General features: G+C 30.8%; 1 protein-coding gene and 1 long non-coding RNA gene across 2 annotated transcripts in view; both read left to right on the top strand.

The window, feature by feature from the left end:
• Window positions 1-514: 514 nt before the first annotated feature.
• Window positions 515-1,934, top strand: LOC143198628 (uncharacterized). Its single transcript, XR_013006262.1, has 5 exons — window positions 515-878; window positions 934-1,206; window positions 1,272-1,428; window positions 1,484-1,552; window positions 1,626-1,934. It is a non-coding gene; the product is annotated as an uncharacterized LOC143198628 (long non-coding RNA).
• Window positions 1,935-4,513: 2,579 nt separating this feature from the next.
• Window positions 4,514-17,583, top strand: part of LOC143198474 (G-protein coupled receptor dmsr-1) — a 130,029-nt gene continuing 116,959 nt past the window's right edge. The window contains exon 1 of the mRNA XM_076407715.1: window positions 4,514-4,669. The gene's annotated coding sequence lies outside the window, so the exon portion shown is untranslated. The remainder of the gene's footprint in view (window positions 4,670-17,583) is intronic.

Genomic DNA, 17,583 nt, shown 5'->3' on the forward strand with positions numbered 1-17,583 from the left:
TTTTTTGGAAATGTTTCATTGTTAGGACTCGCGGAATATGCTGCCTCATGTTTATTTGATTTAAACTGTTGTGAAATAAGGGGAAATAATTTTATAACACTAATTAAAATGAGATGCAGTCTTTTTGTCGGGTCACGTAAACACGTATTCACTACACTTTAGGTCCACTGAGAGACAGATAGCCCCATCTGTTATGCGTTTTTCTATCTATTTCTGTATTATATATGATATATGTGTATTTTTTTTTGGGAAATGTTTCATTGTTAGAAGTCGCAAAATATGCCTCCTGTATATTTTTTGTAATGTTTATTGCTGCCATTTCTATGTCAATTTAATAACCATACAGTTAATTATACAGCATATTATAATTTATAGGTAAGAGCTAAAATCTCTTAACACTATTATTTTCAAGAATTTTTCATACATCTGACAGCCGGTCGCCGTCTGGTTGTTAGATGTACGCTAAATTACTCAAAATATTAGTTATAATTACTACAGGTTATAAACCGGCAAACATTATTTTATCCTTTTAATTATTTTGATAATTTAAGTCGCTGCGTAATGTATCATATTACTTTGTTTGAAAATGCCGAAAACAATAACAATACAAAAAAGGGTCACAAATTGATTGCTGCTTTACTAGGTTATTTCGAAAAGGAACGAGATAATGGAAGTTCCCTTTTGCTGGTAAATTCCGTTAGAGAGGTAATTATTGATGATATTAAATAATAGTACTGTGGATAACATCGCTTATAAAATGAAGAATAATAGGTTATATTCACCAAAGGAAATCCGTCTACATACAAAGTGGGTGACGAATCTTGACCATTTTAATATTGGCTCTATTCAAGACCAAATATACGAAATGTGTAAGAACAGTAAGTACAGAAACTATTTTATCGATAAAAACATAATTTAATAAAATTATTTTAGAGAAAATTGTCTGTCTGAAACAGATGTCTACACTCTTATAGGGTATAGGGTTTAAATGGTGTAAAGATAACCCTCGGAGAGGTTTAATATAACTTCCAGACATTACCTTAAAAATTATTAAATTTTTAAAAGCATAAAATAAGACCAAGGAAGATAAACTATTTGAATTGGTGTATCTTGATGAAACTTGGATATTTCAAAATGGTTCATTGTGGCGCTCTTGGCAAGGCGGTAACAAAAAGGTGTAAAGACAACAAAAATTGATGGAAAAAGGTAAAAGTTACAATAGCGTCGGATTAATTTTTGTTGATCATTACATTTTTAATACTTAAATGTAGACATATTGCTGGTCGAGAAGGATATTCCATCAAAAATTGTTTGGATATGTGGAAGAAAGCACTGTCAACCATAACAACTTGGGTTTGGAATAAGGAAGTCATTTATAAATGGTGGAATTGAGAACATGTTTCAGACCGATTAAAAATTAACAGTTTGGTGAGTGAATTGGACAATGAGTGGGAAAGTGAAAGTGATTGAAGGAAATTTTCAGGATATGTGATAATGCTGTGCAATGCTAGAAATTCCTGAGACAGATTGATGAGGATGGAAACAAGTAAAGGTATGCACATAATTAATTGAATATAACTGTAGAAAATGGTACTGTAGATACTTTGTATGTACTTCGTTTGTAGTATGTTTTGTAGATATGGTAAATAAATTAGATAGAATTCAGTGATTAATTTAATAAAAAATGGCGTACACATATAGTAGAAGAAGAAATAAAATATATAGTGATATCAAGATAACTTGACAAGTAAACACACCATTGAAGGAAACAAGAACTAAACGAAAAAATCATATATGTTCTGGAATGAAATTAAAATACGTTTCTCAGATATACAAATGTTAAATAGGTGGATTAAGCCTCCAGGGGGATACCACTACGTAAAAAAACGAGCATAGAAACTCTACCTCATGGATGGTGTGAAAAAGATATAAATGTAAATAAAACAAATCTAACTTACAAACAATTATAACTGTGTTTTAATTGTGTTTTTAAGTCCTTCGATAATATATATATTAGATTTACTATAATATTAAAATAAATTATATTTCATTATATTTTTGTTCAATAATTTTATTTAGATTAGATTTTTTTTGTATGTCAAAGCCAAACTGAACTAAAACTCATAGTTAATTCGGCAACATTGCAATATTTTGACGTCACAAATATCCATTATCCATTACTAAAAAAAACTTTGAATAGACTATATATTAATATATTACGTTAGACATTCGGTACGGTTATCATTCCCAAAGACAGAAAGCAATCCAGAAAGGTTCGGGTATGACAAACCTACTACTACTAAACCTACTATCTTCCCTAGTCTGCCCTTCTAACAGATTTCCCATCTCCATCAATCTCCCCAACTTCCAGTTTATTACACCCAACCAGGAGAAACAGCTTCAACGGTGAAACAACAATTCGGCTCAAGTTTTGAAAACGTACTTGTTGCGAGCTGGTGGACAAGCTGGGAGCTTAAAGCCGAAAAGATCTCATCCGTCACCTCAGCCGAAACTTTTGCGCGCATACGATAGCTTTCAGTCACGTGTTAACCCAAGTTCGCGAATCTATAGTTAGTTTCACTATGTGTTTTTGCGCCGGATCTTCGTGCCCAATAACGGTTGCTCGGTTAGCATGTGCCATATCCCCAAAAGCAATACAGTAGTTGACTCACAGGGGTCAACTGTGAGGCGGTTTCGGTTTAGTGTATTGGTAAGCCCAGAGGCAGTCCTACATAATCTGGTCCATAATCTGGCTTGATTTTAGATCAGAACAAAAAAAAACAGACATTCGATACCATGCGAATTTATATTTTGTCTCAAGATATAATTATTTTCCCATGTCATATATATTACGAGAAACAGTTAAAGGCTCTGATAAATTAGACCCCTAGACCATACGAAAGAAAAAATATTACAATTTTCATAAACTTAAATTAAAACGACAGTGGAGTTTTAAGCAAAAACATCTTATTCCGGATAAGCAATTTGTTTTCAGGAAACAACATTCAACGATTATTAGATTTACGGAATCATTACGGATTAATGTCATAGAAAAATAGGTGAAAAAAATAGGTTTTGTCTTCTGAAATAGTTCTATTGCATATAAGTTAATCAATAAGTTAAGTGAATTGAGACTAGTTCTTTATGCACAGTAGACACTCGGAACTTGCCTATATCCAATGAAAATATTGTTGCTATATTTGGAAATGACCCTGCAATCATTGGATATAATCACTGAATATTGCAGTGGATCAACCCAAAAAGTTACAGCCGAATAGGACTGAGCTACTGCTGATACACAAAGCTGAATAGAAAAGTTGCGCATGAAATATATTAAAATAAATCGGTGCATATTAATTTCACCAACAGAATAATCAAACACTAGCCAGCATATATGAATCAACAATGGATTGCAGCCAAATGTATTGGCATGATCCTGGATGTTAAACTCAGGTGGAGGCCATATGTTAACAAACATTTTTCTCAAGCTGAAGTATTGAAAATGTTCTGGTTGTTGAGTAAATATTCAACATTATCAGTACATAATAAGCTTTTGCTTTATCAATAAATCTTAAAACCAGCGTGGATTTATGGTATTCATCTGGGGTTATACCAGCTAATATAAACGCTTCATGGTGCTAGAAATGGTTAATAATTTCATCAAAGACTATGCCCAAAAACATGAATAGAGGTTTCATGTACATATCAATGTTAAGTTTCTCCAGCTCCTATAAAATGATGGCTTGGCCAGAAGCTAAAACCATTTGATGTGGTTCAGTAAAGTAAAGCTCTGTGCAAATTACAGATAGTGACATAAATGTTAAGCCCAAAGTGTCTACTGTAGAATAAGTAATTTGTTATTCTAAAACCGTTGCAGGTCCGGATAAACACAAATAGCTTATTAGTGTTAATTTCCTAGATGGCTATAATAAATAATAGCAAAAAACCATTAACTACATGAAGATAAATTCACTGAAGTAAAACTCAGTGCAAATTACAAGCAATGACATAGATGTAAAGCCCAAAGTGTCTATTGTAGAAAAAGTAATTTGTTATTCTAAAACTGTTACAGGTCAGGATAAACACAAATAGCTTATTAGTGTTAATTTCCTAGATGGCTATAATAAACAATAGCAAAAAACCATTAACTACATAAGGATAAATTCACTGAAGTAAAACTCAGTGTAAATTACAGACAGTAACATAGATGTTAAGCCCAAAGTGTTTATTGTAGAATAAGTACTTTGTAATTCTAAAACCGTAGCAAATTAGGATAAAAACAAATAGCTTATTAGTGCTCATTTCCTAGATGGCTATAATAAACAATAAACATAAATATATAACTATATAAAAAGCAATTAATTACATAAGGATAATTTTGTGGAAATTTCGCGTGTTTTGTCATCAAGAATAGTGGCCGAAATGGCAGAGACCGTTCGCGCTGGCGTGTGTCGTCTGGCCGTTGTTTGCCTGCGAACCATGCAACCGTACGTTCAAACGATAACTTCCCGCCGCGGGCGCCTCACGCTTTCCTCGAAGCGACCGTGATCGCGAAAATCGGAAAAGTTTTCCCTCCCGATCCCCACCGAACCCCTCGAACTTCGAGCTCGATCGCTCGCAATTTTTTTGCCTCCCCTTAAAAAGTTCGGAAGTATTTTACACCGACCGGGTAAGTACATTAATTCGTAAATAATTCAATCAAATTATCGATTCGATTGTCGAACTTAAATCAAGCGAAAATTCATAATGTTTTTGTTTATTGCTTTATTTTATCTTGAGACCATCGCGCATTATTATTCTATACACTACTTGTTCTTTTAATTATTATCTTGTATCAGTTTTTATTTATGAACCTTTCCAGACTTCTGAACAAATAATTTCGGGGGTCATAATTCTGAGCAGTATAACTTACGGACAATCTAATGTCAATTTAGACAGGAATTGCACCAGGTGGAAGGAAAATATTGTAATATATTAAAATAATATTAAAATTTTTTGGAACTATTCATAATGTATAGAAGAATATTTGGTCATTGATGCTGAAAGGAATTACTTCCATGAAAAACTTGAGAAGAAATTGTGTTTCTTTTTTTGCAACCTTAAATTCGGAATTATAATTAACTCAGTCATTATTGGTTCAATGTATTTTGTTAAAGCCGAAATCAACCTAAAAAAAACTTAGAAAGCTGGAGGTCCTTCTTATCGTACAGTTTCAATTTATATATTTTTGCATGTAACTTTTGTATACGTGATGAGGTAAACAGATTCTAGTAGTCATTAGAAGTGTTGAAAATGTAATTACAAAATAATTTATTGATTTTATTGCATATTTTCGTGACATTTTGGTATAAATTTTTTTTTTTGATAAGTTCTCTCTCACTGATAAGTTCGAAAGTATTTTATACTGGCTGGTAAAGTAAATTATTCAACCAAGTTATCGATTGTCGAACTTAAATCAAGCGAAAATTAATAATTTTTTTGTTTATTGCTTTATTTTATCCTGAGACCATTGCGCATTATTATTCTATACACTACTTGTTCTTTTAATTATTATCTTGTATCAGTTTTTATTTATGAACCTTTCCAGACTTCTGAATAAATAATTTCGGGGGTCATAATTCTGAGCAGTATAACTTACGGACAATCTAATGTCAATTTAGACAGGAATTGCACCAGGTGGAAGGAAAATATTGTAATATATTAAAATAATATTAAAAATTTTTGGAACTATTCATAATGTATAGAAGAATATTTGGTCATTGATGCTGAAAGGAATTACTTCCATGAAAAACTTGAGAAGAAATTGTGTTTCTTTTTTTGCAACCTTAAATTCGGAATTATAATTAACTCAGTCATTATTGGTTCAATGTATTTTGTTAAAGCCGAAATCAACCTAAAAAAAACTTAGAAAGCTGGAGGTCCTTCTTATCGTACAGTTTCAATTTATATATTTTTAAATGTAACTTTAGTCTACCTGATAAGGTAAACATATTCTAATAGTCATAAGAGGTGTTGAAAATGTAATTTCAAAATAATTTATTGATTTTGTTGCATATTTTCATGACATTTTGATATAATTTTTTTTGATAAGTTCTCTCTCACTGATAAGTTCGAAAGTATTTTATACTGGCTGGTTAAGTAAATTATTCAACCAAGTTATCGATTGTCGAACTTAAATCAAGCGAAAATTCATAATTTTTTGTTTATTGCTTTATTTTATCTTGAGACCATCGTGCATTATTATTCCATTCACTACTTGTTCTTTTAATTATTGTATTGTATCAATTTTTATTTATGAAACTTTCCAGACTTCTGAACAAATAATTTCGGGGGTCATAATTCTGAGCAGTATGACTTACGGACAATCTAATGTCAATTTAGACAGGAATTGCACCAGGTGGAAGGAAAATATTGTAATATATTAAAATAATATTAAAAATTTTTGGAACTATTCATAATGTATAGAAGAATATTTGGTCATTGATGCTGAAAGGAATTACTTCCATGAAAAATTTGAGAAGAAATTGTGTTTCTTTTTTTGCAATCTTAAATTCGGAATTATAATTAACTCAGTCATTATTGGTTCAATGTATTTTGTTAAAGCCGAAATCAACCTAAAAAAAACTTAGAAAGCTGGAGGTCCTTCTTATCGTACAGTTTCAATTTATATATTTTTGCATGTAACTTTAGTATACCTGATGAGGTAAACAGATTCTAATAGTCATAGGAGGTGTTGAAAATGTAATTTCAAAATAAGTTTTTGATTTGATTGCATATTTTCGTGACATTTTGATATAATTTTTTTTGATAAGTTCTCTCTCACTGATAGGTTCGAAAGTATTTTATACTGGCTGGTTAAGTAAATTATTCAACCAAGTTGTCGATTGGCGAACTTAAATTAGGCGAAAATTTCTAAATTTTAATGTTTATTATTTATTATTTTATCTTGAGACCATCCAGCATTATTAGACTGTTTATTATTAGTTATTAATATAGTTCTCCTATTTATTATATACCAGTTTTATGAAACTTTCGATGTCTACGCGTAAATAATTTCGAGAGTGGTAGATCTGGTTAGTATGATCGACGGACAATTTACACTGTAATTAATATTAAATTTTATTTGTCCTATAAACCTTTTTGATCAGGTGTGTAGCGTTTAATACACTCAATTTAAGTTGACAGATTTATAAAAAAGCAATAAAATTATAATAAAATAGTTCTAAATTCAACGGTATACATGAAACCTTTTAACATTGCATCGTAATTTTACATATGTAGACAAAATTCATATTTATTCATAAAAAATTGCCAAAAGTCCGGCTAGCTAGTCTGAAAATGAATCATCTTTATGAAAATGTAGGGAAGCGTGTAGTTTGCAATATTCTTTGTCAAAATGGCAACCAGTCTAGAAAAAATAAATGTGAAAAACTTTATGCAGTTATAATTTATATCCCATCAATTTAGACAGAAATTGGGCCTGGTGGGAAAAATTTTATAATATATTAAAATAATCGTAAAAAGTGTTGGAACTATTCATAATTCATGGAAGAATATTTGGTCTATTGACCCTGAAAGGAATTACTTTCATGAAAACGTTGAGAAGAAATTTGACTTCTTTAGCAACCTTAATTCAGAATTGCGATCAACTTAGTCCTCATTTTGTTAAAACCGAAATCAAGCTAAAAAACAAAACTTGAGAAATTAGCGGACCTTCTTACCCTAGTTTCATTTATAGGTTTTAAATATAATTTTAGAACACCAGATGAGGTAAATATATTCTAATAGTCATAAGAAAAATTAAAAGTGTAATTTCAAAATAATTTCTTTATTTGATTGTATATTTTCCTTGAAATTTTGGTACAAATGATTTTACACCCGTCAATGCATGTTTGGTTGTCGAGCTTGAAATGAATCGTCATCATGAAAACTTAGGGAAGCGTTTTGAATATGACATGAAAGTTTACTTCATCTCAACACTCAATTTAAAAATTCCCAATTTTTTTCTTCTAGTTACTAGTTGTTAATACAGTAAACCTAACTATTATATATTAGATCAGATTTTTTTAAGCTTTTGAGGTCTCTGAGCAAATCATTTCAGACGTGTTAGTTCTGGCGAGTATGATGTAGGGGCAATTTACGTTTACATTTACAACTCTAATTCATATAATTTTATAATTTTATCTTATGAAGCTGTGTTTTTTCATTTATGTGTAACATTTGGTATATTTGCTTAACTTTATGGAATAAACAAAACCTTAACAGAAATATAAAAAGTGAATAATATTATACTTCTAGATTATACGAGTTGTGTCAGACATTCAAACTATATTATTGATATAATTATAATATTGATTAAATATTTAAACAAAATTATATTCTTTTTTATTTATGAAGTTTTCTGCGTTTTAACTATTCTCGATATATGATAGAATGTCTGGTCATTAAGTTTGATAGGAATGCTTTATGAAAATGTTGTGAAACTTTTTGATTTCTTCTTTGACAATCTTCTGGAATTGATATTAATTTCAAAGTAGTTCTCAATATTTTTGGTCAAAATTAAAGCCAACGTGAATAACAAACTTTAGGGGACTTGAGGGACTCCTCTATTATGCAATTTAATTTATACTTCGTAATTTTAGAAAACAGCACTTAGCGATTAATATTCAAATATTCATAAGAAGTGTCTATTTTGGAGCTTGAAATATTTTCGTTGGTGTCTCGTGCAATATTGGACAAAACGTTTTGTTTAATTAGCTGATGCAGCGTTAAAAGGTATTTCGAATAATGAGTTTTTGACGTACGATCTGAGATAATACCCGTTTCAGGAAAACGTTATCGTAACCTATATTTTCGTATAAAACATGACTAATGCCTTTTTTATATCCTTATCTCTACATTTGCCTCCTTTAGCTTTAATTCACGCAGATATTGTATGTTTTATGGATTTTAAGTCGTATAATTTATGTTTTTCATGCTGTAATGTTGAAACCCTACTTATTTTTTGCCATTGTGAATTACCTATTTTGCCATTACCTAGTTTGTTATTCTAATTTTTTTGATATGAGGCCAACAGTTATTGTAAAATTGAGAATTGAAAAATTCATATCTGCTGGCTGTAGTTTTTTTTTAATTTTATATGGTATATCAAATTATTAGAAATGCTAATGAATTGAAATAAAAAATTCATAGACGAGTGAACTTTACACAGTTTACTTTTTATATCATTAAAGCTGCTATTAAGTTATTAACTTATATTTTACAGCTAATTGTATACTGTCACTATTTATAATATATATTGATTATAGTTACAACTAATAATCAATAATTTTGAAGGCGTTGGATTTAGTTGGACAAAGGCTTTGCCTTAACCAAAACCTTATATTTTCAACGAAATTCTACAAATTTATTGTAGAAACATATTGTTTATACCTATTCTGGCTGTTACATTTTGTCAAGTTTCAAGCAATATTCTATTCATTGGTGGTCCTAGTTTTTGCAATTTACATAAAAAGTGAACCTTTGCCTCTGCAGACCATGTGTATGTCCTAGCATATAATATGTAATCATTTGAAAGGTATTATTAGATACATTATGAAATATACATTTTGTTTAGGTTTTCAGGAACAAGAGCAACACAACTAATTTATTTTCAATGTAACCCAGAACTAGAATATTAGTCCTTAGAAATTTACGTCATTAATGAGATAAAATTAAAAATATTTTTTTAAATAATTTTTATGCATATTATTTAAGAGTCCATTTTTTTCTTTAATATTCATTAAAAAACAAATTGGAAACCGCCGTTATTATTGTAATATTTATATTTTAAATTTTAAAGTCCCTTTTTTACCAACGACGCTTCAGCTGAACTGGACCTACTGTTTAACGTGGGCTCCAAACCACGGTCTTCGACATTAAGCTTACCGATTGGCGAAGTTACCAACTTAGTAGTCATCCCATGCCCCAGCAGGATTCGAACCCGCGACTATCGCAACAGCAGTGGGACCGTCCTGTCGCCTTTATCACTGCGCTGCCACTGCCGAGCCGGACAAAATATTGTCCACCAGTATGTGCAATTTTAATTCTTCTAATATTGAGAAAGTGGGAGTATTTCAGGGAGAAAGCTTACAACGTATGGTGTACCATAGGGTATTGTATTGTATTGTATATTAATGATATTTAATTGCACATCAATGAACAAGTCAATTGTTCGCATTTTTTTTTAGTAACTGGATCTTGCGTGGGATATATAAAATTAAAGTTGCAAGTGGCGCTGCGTATTTTAAAATGAAATTAAATGGATATATTTTCATTTAATGAAATATTTGGGGACCGTGATAAACGACAGTATAAGGACCATTATCTATATATTCTTATGAATGTTGAAAAATGGGCTTCTTCTGGTTAATGAGGAAATATATAACAGCATATTCATGATGCTTAGTTTATATAGGTCGGTCTAAAATAACAGTGAATTTGGTTTATTAAAATAAACGTCGCAATTTTGTCGAATCAACATTAACTAATAGTTTATTTTGGCTTTGGCATACAACAGAGTTGTGATGTAAATAAAATAAACAAAACAGAGTTCGTAGGTAAATTTAGGAGTGTTATGAAATAGGTTATTACATGTTCTCTTCTGCGTTCCGACTAAATTCTCACATATATGTTGAAGAACTATACACATATTCGTGTACACAGTTCTTATAAGTAATATGATTTTTTACAATTACCCTATATTAATTAAATGTTCATCTTTCTACTCTTATCATTCTGTCTTGGTAACTTTCAGAATGTTAGGAACGTTTCATTCAGCCACTGCCACTTTCGCTATCAGACACACTCAAGTCAATTACTAAAATGTTAATTTTTAATTTATCGAATACTTGTTCCAGATTCCACCATTTGTCAAATATTTCTTCTGTTTGAGTGATAGAGTTTAACCATATTAACAATGTTACTGTAGACTTCATTCTAACAGGTTAATTGAAAAGTCTGCAGCCTACCAGAGTAAAACAAATTTTTTTAACAGAATTAGTTTTTTATTCAACATAATTCCCTCCAAGGGTGATGCACTGATTATAGTGACCCTCCAACTTTTCGATACCATTTTTGTAGTATGATTTGTCCTTTGCTTCAAAATAGGCCTCAGTTTCGGCGATCACTTCTTCATTCTACGAAAATTTCTTCCCAGCGAGAATACTTTTGAGATCTGAGAACAGGAAGTAGTCGCTCGGAGCCAGATCGTTTTTTGTTTTGTCAGATATTTGTGAATGATATGATGTACACGTTCAGTTGATATCTTTAGAGTGTCTGCTTTTTCATTCAATTTCAATTTATGGTGATTCAATGCCATTTTGGGGATTTTTTAAATGTTTTCGTCGGTAACAACCTCTTTTAGGCGTTCATTGTGTTCACCGTCTTTGGTGCTCATTCAACCACATCTAAACTTAGCATAACAATGGTTGATTTTCCCGGGGTAGTGTCTGGAAACTCTGCATCAGGCCAAGTTTTTGCTTCAACTGTATTTTACCCTTCAAAAATCAATATTTTAGCAACACAAGAAATTCCTTTTTATCATTTTTTTTCTCAATAACAAATGTTGCTTCTCTTAAAAAGCTATAATTCACAAACTAAAGATCCGACATCTTTCAAATTGATACACGCATTTTTGATGGTTAAAGCTAACTAAGAAAACATATTGATTTAAATCTAGTAGCGTTGTTTATGTGTCAGGCCGGGGTTTTCAATTGACTGTTATATTTTTCTCGCCTAGTATATCCGCTATGATCATTCCTTGTCACCCGCCCTATCAATTTGATGGAATTTGATATATAATCATAGGGAGTAAAAGGTAATACTCTGTAACCATATTTTCCTTTCATATGATCTACGGTGTAGCTTTGTTCAGGCTTGTTGCTTAAATATATGTACATTACTTTATGAGAATATATCTCGGGATTCTTTTGATTTCCTGAGTAGCAGTCGGTATCTGAACATCTCTGCGTAAGTAGTCAGTCCTCTAGTATATGGGTGCACTTATAATACTTCTCAGTACTTTATTCTAAATAACCTCTATAGTATTTATATTACTTTCCGTGAAAAATAAATTTAAATACTTACTTTTGTAATAGGTTTTCTTTCGTTTAACACTAAGCATTTTTGTAGTTTATAAACAATGCCATAACTTATCGATAATTTGTTTTGAATCTAAGAATATAGCTGAACATACCATTTTACCTTAATTTTTTGAAATAGTGGTAGTAAAGTATGATTATAGTGAAAACACAGTACTGAAAAAAACTACTCCCTTTTTTTCATTTTTTGAAAGATTTTAATCACAGTGCCTATAATAATATTCAGTTTAGCTGCAACGAACTAAAGATATTATCAATAAAATCATCAGAAACTTAATATTTGTTAGTGTCAATATTAACTCTCTAACTACAGAAGTACAATCTGTTTATTTAGTATTTATGTTTATTGTACATCTTTAGTTTCTAGGTTTTTTAAGTTCTATTATATTGTCTATATTTATTATAGTATATTATTTGAAAATAGCAATTAGCATATTAAAAAAACGATAAAACATTTATGGAGTATTATTCCGTTCCATAGAAAAAATCCATTCTGTTTACAGATCCCCAGAACATTTAAATATAAAAGTAATTCTACTTGTTTAAAATGAAAATTTTAATTGCATGTTAATAGTATTCAATAATTATTTATTTCCTTTCCTTTTTTAAACTTAGTATGTGAAGGAATATATATATCTCCGTCTCGCTTATACTACCGTTGGAAAAAATAAGCTCATATAAGATTAACTACGCCAAGCAATGTCTCCGTCCTTTCCTCTCTCACAATTTATACAGGAAAGGATCCGTACATCTTCGTCTGACATCACGAATTGAAAAAAGAACAGTCGAACATGGATTTGATTGAAAATAGTAATTACTATGTATTTGACTATCGACTGTTTCGACTGTTTTGCGACTATCGACTGTTTCGACTGTTTTCAGTCGATAGTTCCCAACGCTAATAAAATGAGAAGAAAAAATATGGTCTTTAAAAATATGGAATTTAAAAACTGTTATTGACAATACATTTTACGTCGTGATGAATTTATTTCATTTCCGTTTTGGACGAACAATGGTTGAGTGTTGTGCCACATGTTGATTAATGTGAGGTAAACAGAAAAAATCTTTTACGGTTAAGAGTGGGAGTAGTGAAGGATTACATCAAAACTGGAAGGTACGTGTGCTTATTTTGTTATTATTTGTTTACTTAAATCTTTGCCTTCGATTTAGATTTATTTTATGGTATATGGAGAAGTTTATTTATGGTTGCTGTGTAACAGCTATGAGTTAAATAAATTCTACCAATCAAATATATTATTTTATTATATTTTTATCATCGTTATCCATTGCTTTTTTCAGTCCATTCGATTATACCTTAAAAAGCCGATACAGTTAGATGTTTATAGTACCGTATATCTTGTATCAGTTTATTGAATCTGAACCTCACAGGCATTTTTTGCGATGGAAGATTTCGGCAGGAAACTTTTGTCATATCCTTTTTTCCTTTGATTTTTTTTTTTGAGTCGGAATTTTTTCCTAAAGGTCCGTTACTTAAATTCTCCATTTTTTTGTTTCTCTATTAAGCATTTCTCCAAGTTTCAGTCTCGAAACGGGTGCGTTATAAAAATATTTGCAAAAGGTAGGAAGCAAGTCTGGTCGAAAAAATTTAATAAAGTGCCTCGAAAACGAATTTAAAATGATCGTTATTAAAAAATTGTTTCCAACCCTATCGCGGACGAGCAAACGAACGTTGAAAAAACTTCGACTTTCGTTTAAGATTAAAGGGTTTTTTTTCTCGTTTCTGTTTGTTGCCCTTTCTCTTTTTTGCTGTTTTAATAAACCGGCATTTTTATCTGGGTGTTTGGTTTTTGGGTGTCGTCGAGTCGAAAAATCACTCGATAAATTTAACTTAGTCGGATATACTTTTTAATTGAGCGAAGATGATTAACAGATTGCCATCGATGGCGGCTTTTCAAAATATTTACTAAATGAAGAAGAAGGGTGGATGCAATGAAATAAAATTAAGTTTTAATATCTAATTCGTTTTCATTGTATAACAGTTTCGAAATATTTAAAACTTTTTAAATGATAATATCAGAATATTTTTATTTATCTTAATTTAAGAAATGAAATTTATTATATTTTAAACTAGGCACAGATACACTATTTTCTTAGAATAAATAGGACTCTGCCAGTAGTGTAGAGTCATAGCATTTCAGATCATCAAAGATCACCTTTTTTATTACGCTCTTTGCAGTTCAACAATCTGCCATTAGGCGATAAATATTTTTTTATGTTTTCCGTTATACAATATAACTATACTGACATGTAGAAGATTGCTTCAGTAAGTGATCTGCTGTACAACATTATAATCCTAATCTTATTCTAGATACTATTATATTATAACTTATTCTAAAATCTATCCGAATTTATTCTAAAGACTATTCTAACTTATTCTAGAAATTCTTATATCTCACGTTATATCACTGTTAATCAGTTCGTATGGTAGTATGCAACTATACTGACATCGCGCACATTTAACTGTTTGGCGAGTCCATTGAGATGCACAAACAGCCTTTCAGAGTACTTTACACTAACACTTTGAATCACACTCTTTATGGGTTCTTATACTTATATCATCTTATACCATCTATTAACACTTTGAAGTTGGAACGAGAAGCAAATTACATTTATTTTGTTCCTAATTTAATTTTGTGTATAAGTCATAAAATTATATTACAATTTTTGTATTGTTTGGGCTCGGTAACGACTTCAAAATGATTTAGTAGAGTAGGTATTAAGCTAAATTGTGTATATACAGTACAATATAAAATACGCGTAGTTGACAGGTAAAACAAGGTTTTTGTTTATTTTTATTTAGTAATTACACCGATTATACTGTTCATGTTTTAATATAAAATGTTGTTTTTGTGTTAAAAACTTAAGTTTGATTATCTTTTTACCTCTTAGTAAGGTCCTTGTTAAATTTTTGATGTCGTTTCAAAATTTTTTTATTTTTTTATTTTTTTTATTTACTCAATAAATTACCCAGTTATTTTATCAAGTATTACAATTGGTAAGCTAACCAAAGGTGCAGTCTGTATGAGGAAAAATACGAATACGAAACAATAATTAAAAATAAGGAACGCTTCAGCCCCCGGGGTCCGTTACCTAGCATAAGAAATTTGAGAAATGTTCTAGCCAAACTAGAAAAACAAAAGATCACCGGAAATCGAATTCGCGACATCAGAATATGAACGCTCTGACCGTTACACCGTAGAAGCAGTTGCCTACGGTATTTCTACGGTTTGTGATATGGTACAGTTAGTGCTTAAAGAGCAAATAATGGTTTTTGCACTGAACGACTTCCGATTTTACGTCACATTGGTTCAGCAATAACATTATACCCAAATATCCGATTATTTTAGATAAAAAATATGAGAAGAATATGTACGTGTCTTTAAAATTTGAGGATTTTCTTTGATTTAATATCCGATATCCTAACCTGATCCCAATGGAGCCATTAGGAAGGTGACAATTTCGAATAAAAAAAATAAAAATCGGATTGGATTTGACGCAGATATTGGTGAATATAGATAAAAAAATATAAAGTCGAACATAGAACCTGCTACTTTTTCGAAGACGGTTAAAAAACAGTTTCAGTAGCGGATGCCCAGTTTGTTTGATTTCGTTTCAAAAATAACTTGCCTCCCCCTGTATAACCAAAATCTTGATAATATTGAGAGCCTTGCTAAATTGATAAGATCTGTGCATTGATTGTTCTATCCAGCTATGGTAGCTTGGTTTGGTTCTAGACGATACTGTTTTACGTAATTAGTAGGTCTTAGATGACCTGGTGAATTTTGTATCACCCACCTATCCTGTAATAATAATAGCCTCTTCGTTAAAGGTCGAACCTTTAAACATCTTCGCGTGCTCATCGGCGTGCTATGCTACTGTCAACGCTATTTTGAATATTTTCACAGAATTGTTTTTCTGATGAAGAAAAGTGTGATTCTCGGACAATAGTTCGCTTCACTGTTGGATTGTTTCCAAAATGCCTATCAATTTCCGCATTTGTTTTATCTATTTAATACACTTTTAAGAGTTGATTAATTCTATGTGGTAGTGCTCTGCGCTTCTATTGTTTATAGTGACAAATTTGTTTTTTTTTTTTATATGCAATTGGTTAAGATTTCACCAAACGACGTCATAAATAAACAACTGCACAGATATATTGACTATTGGACAAGAAATGGTTAGAATCAGTTCCCATCCCAGAAACACAGGAGCGTAATGGTGGTTCCATCACCCTATTCGTTTGTGGCAATTTTCCACCAGTACAATATATCCCATCTGTATTTAATGCCTTACTATAGTGACAAACGATTGTCATTTTATCTGCACTGCACAGAATAATGCGTCTGTGAAATCTTTCAGTTTCATTGTATCGTGCTCGTTGTTGTTGTGTTTGATGTGCAAGAGCTCTTTATTCTATCCACTTCTTTTCCAATTACTCTCGAGCGCAATTATTGACATACCAATACGACTATTATCATTTTTTCTCACCATATAAACCTTTCTAGTACCACAGATATTTCAAAACCAAAATGAGACAAATCTGTACCTGAGCTGTTCTGGAGTTTTATAGATAATAACTGATAGTAACTCATTTTATATATAGATTTAGATTGATTATATTAAATTTTCACTTACATTTTGTTTCAGTACCATTTTATTTGAGTAAGGTTAATTGAGTTGAGTTATGCCTTATACGGTATTAAGTATACCAGATTTTATAAAATAAATGTCGAACAAAATGTTTTCTCTGAGAGTTTTGCTTCACTGTTTGTTTAGTCTTCTCTAGTCTTTTCATAATCAGGTGTCTATATTCCAGTATATTCCAGACAATATTTCTAAGCAAATATGACAAGCCCAAAACTGAATATATAGTACCATTATTGAACTACATAAATGATACTAATAATATTTACAAGAGAAGCACGAAATATCGGTTATCACACAAAACATCAACTTTGAATTAGTCTATGGTATACAATTTAATTGCATTATAATGCGGTTAGCTCATCACTACAGTAAAGTAATTTTATATATTCTAACAACTCCAATGAGTTATGGCAAGACAAGGGAACTAAAAAAGTTCTACTGACCAATTAATATTTATGTCTAGCAATTCATCAAGGATCATCTAAATCATTGACAGTTGATTTTGTTACTAGTGGATATCTTCTAAATTGTGTAAATGTTTTTTAAGGCCTGATTGTTCAGCTTCTAGCTTGTAGATAAGAGCACTTTTATTTCCACACAAGTAACAATGTAGATTTATTTTAAGTTTATTGTTTTCTGATTTCTGATGATTTTAAATTCAAATTTGTCAGAGATCTATACAACTTTAATCCATTTTGTTGAAGTTGCTTGGGACATCCTCCACTCAACATTGTCCAAAACCTCTGTCACTAGATGTTTCTCAACTATGTGCTAA

This window comes from Rhynchophorus ferrugineus, unplaced genomic scaffold (genome assembly GCF_030347505.1).
Source record: "Rhynchophorus ferrugineus isolate W39M unplaced genomic scaffold, kcgeb_rfMv2 rfM6, whole genome shotgun sequence".
Classification (NCBI taxonomy): domain Eukaryota; kingdom Metazoa; phylum Arthropoda; class Insecta; order Coleoptera; family Curculionidae; genus Rhynchophorus; species Rhynchophorus ferrugineus.